This window comes from Marmota marmota, unplaced genomic scaffold, assembly GCF_001458135.2.
Source record: "Marmota marmota marmota unplaced genomic scaffold, marMar, whole genome shotgun sequence".
NCBI classification, from domain to species: Eukaryota; Metazoa; Chordata; class Mammalia; order Rodentia; family Sciuridae; genus Marmota; species Marmota marmota.
Genome location: NW_026000240.1, coordinates 25,309,637 through 25,312,599, shown reverse-complemented (window position 1 = coordinate 25,312,599; position 2,963 = coordinate 25,309,637). Strand labels below are relative to the sequence as shown.

The 2,963-nt window shown below is 42.1% G+C and overlaps 1 protein-coding gene across 4 annotated transcripts in view; it reads left to right on the top strand.

Moving 5' to 3' along the window:
* Nucleotides 1–6: 6 nt before the first annotated feature.
* Nucleotides 7–2,963, top strand: part of Faim (Fas apoptotic inhibitory molecule) — an 18,917-nt gene continuing 15,960 nt past the window's right edge. For 2 of the 4 annotated variants that reach the window (XM_015486995.1, XM_048793934.1), the window contains exon 1: nt 7–16. The gene's annotated coding sequence lies outside the window, so the exon portion shown is untranslated. Of the gene's footprint in view, nt 17–161; nt 185–327; nt 474–2,963 lie in introns of those variants that run through there. The other 2 variants (XM_048793935.1, XM_015486996.2) reach the window with 2 other exon arrangements.

Sequence of the window (2,963 nt, the reverse complement as noted above, 5' to 3'; positions counted from 1 at the left end):
AGCCCTCGGCGCACAGGTGAGACTCGGCCGCGGTGGGGCGGCCCCGGCGACCCCGCCCCTGAGCCCCTGCCGCAGTCCCCGGCGGCCCAGCGCCAGGCCGCCCGCGGGATCCGACCGCAGGTCCGGGTCGCGGCGGCTACGCGGACCCTGGGACCTCGCGCTGTGAGGCCGGGGCCCGCGCGGGGTGAGTTCCGGGAGCTTCCTGCCGGCGGCGGGCTGTCCCGGGTGCCGGCTGCCGCTGACGGCGGGCGGAGCCGCTAGGCGGCGGGGCCCGGAGCCGGCGGGCGCGGGGGCGGGGGTGTCCCTGCTGCGCCAGGCCCTGCGACCCGTCGCTCTGGCCTCGTGGCCTCTTCGCACACCACAAAGGTTGTAGTACTCGTCCCTGCCGAAAATAAGGAACAGAAAGGCACAAAGAAGGCGGCAAAATCAGGCGCGCCTCTGCTCCCCGGAGACCGGCCGGGTTAACACTGGGCGTAAGTCCGCCTCCCCCTGTGAGCACGGGCAGACCCCGGATCGCTAAGTGCAGTAACTTGGCCTCTTTCTCCCAAAAATGCACCCCCGCGCGTTTCCCGGCGGGTCCAAGTGTTTCCCCACGTCCTATTGGTTGCACTAGACTGCGGTGCTCTGTGTAGGATTGTGCACCAACGCATCCACCCCCCAGCGGCTGTCTGGGCTTTGACAGGACTGTGATTTACTTAATAGAGGCAGCCCCTCCCTGATGGTGCAAGTACAGGTGGTTTTCAGTTTTTCCCTGAAAAAAAAAAAAAGCAACTGGTTGAGTACAGTTCCGTCTGGTTTTTTGAGCATGATTGTTTAGAATGAATCCCTAATAAAGGGTTATGCTCTACTCTCCGAAATGGCCTTCAGATAACTATTCCCATTTTTGTTCCTCTGGTAGATAGCACTTGGACTGGCTCCACGAAGTTCTCGACTTTGAGGGCCCAGGGCTCCACATCAACCAGTGTCAACACTGTTTTGAAAGAGCAACCTGCTGTATTTGCTGGCCTTATCTGGAAATTTTGTTGAGAAAGCAATTAGGAGCCTCTTACTAATTTTTTAAACTGACTTAAACCACTTAGATGAATCGCTACAGTTGAACCTAAATTAAGGCAGTATTCAGGCTGGAGATAGTAAATAGTGGAACTATCTAAACCATATTTAAGGCATGGGTGTTGGGTTGCTAGGGAAGAGATTTTCGAAGATTGTGATTGTAGGTAAGTAACAAGATACTCAAAAAGCTTTCTTTGAAGACATGGAAAGTTTCAAGTGAGTAACATTGTTCCCATCAGTATAAATAAGTAGAATGTGTTTGTCCATTTTTTTCATTTTAAAATCTCCTTGCAAAAACAGAGGAATTTTTTAAAAATTGCACCGAGTTTGATCACATAATCTTGAAAATTTTTTTATTTTATTTTATTGATTTAAAAATGACATATACAGCACAATTTTTCATATCTCTGGTTGTATGCAAAGTAAGTTGATACCATTTCGTGTCTTCATACATGTACTTTGGATAATGATGTCTATCACATTCCACCATCCTTGCTATCTTGAAAATTTAAAGTATAAAACTTTAAAATGACAGTATGTTAATCCCTTTCTCCCATTTTTTTTTTTTTAAATCTAAAGCCTTCAGGACCCTTCCTCTGTAGAGCCATTCTTTTTGGCCTGTGCTGCTTACCTTAACGACAGACATCCCATTCCCCCTATCAGCAGAACCGGTTGTTAATTTTTTTTTTAACAACTTGATTTAGATATAACTCACCCAATTTAAAATGTGCAAGTTCAGTTTTTTGTATTTTACATTATTTTTAAGTTTTGATTCTATACACGTAAATTTACCACTTATAAGTGTACATTTCAGTGGCATTAAATACATTCACAGTGTCGTGCAACCAGGGTCACTATTTGCAAAATTTGTTCAACACTTTAAACAGAATCACTGTTAAAAAAAAAAAAAAAACAACTCCTGGGGTGGGATTGTGGCTCAGTGGCAGAGCACTTTTCTCCCACATGTGAGGCACTGGGTTCGATCCTCAGCACCACATAAAAATGAATAAACAAAGATATAAAAAAAGCAAAACAAAACAACTCCCTTTCCTCCTTTCCCCAGTCTCTAGTAACCTCTGATCTACTATATGTCTCTGAATTTGTCTACTCTAGATATTTCTTATAAGTGAACTCATACAGTATTTGTTCTTTTTTTCTGGTGTGTTTCACTTAGCCTGTTTTCTGATTCATCCATGTTGTAGTATATATCAGAATTTCATTCCTTTTTTTTCTTTTTCTTTCATTTTTGGCCTAATAATACTTCTTTGAATGTTTATATATTTTGTTTCTCCATTCTTATGTTGTTGGACACTTGGGTTTCCATCTTTTTGGATATTGGAATAATGCTGAAATGAACCTTGGAATACAAGTATCTGAGTGCCTGCTTTCGGTACTTTCAAGTATATATCTAGTAGTGAAATTGTTAGGTGATGTGGTAATTCTGAGTTTTTGCAGAACCATCAGAACAATTTTCCCTGACAGATGTATTATTTTGCATTCCTACTGCAATTTACACAGGTTCTAATTTTTCCACATCTTCACCAACACTCATTCTTTTCTGTTTTTTAATTGTACCCATACTAGTAGGGATGAAGCTATATATTATTGTGGTATTGATTTGCATTTCTCTCATGATCAATGGTGTTTATCATCTGTGTTTATTTGACCATTTATATATCTTCAAAAATCAAAGTCTGTTCAAGTCCTTTGCCCATTTTAAAATCAAGTTATTTGTTTGTTTTTTGAGTTGTAGGTGTTCTTTATATACTAGAGATATTATGCCCTTTTCAGATACATGATTTTCAAATATTTTTTTCTCATTCTGTAGGTTATCACTGTCTTGTTAATGTCCTTTGATTCACAAAATTCTTAAATTTTGGTGATGTCTAATTCTTTTTTTTTTTTTTTTTTTA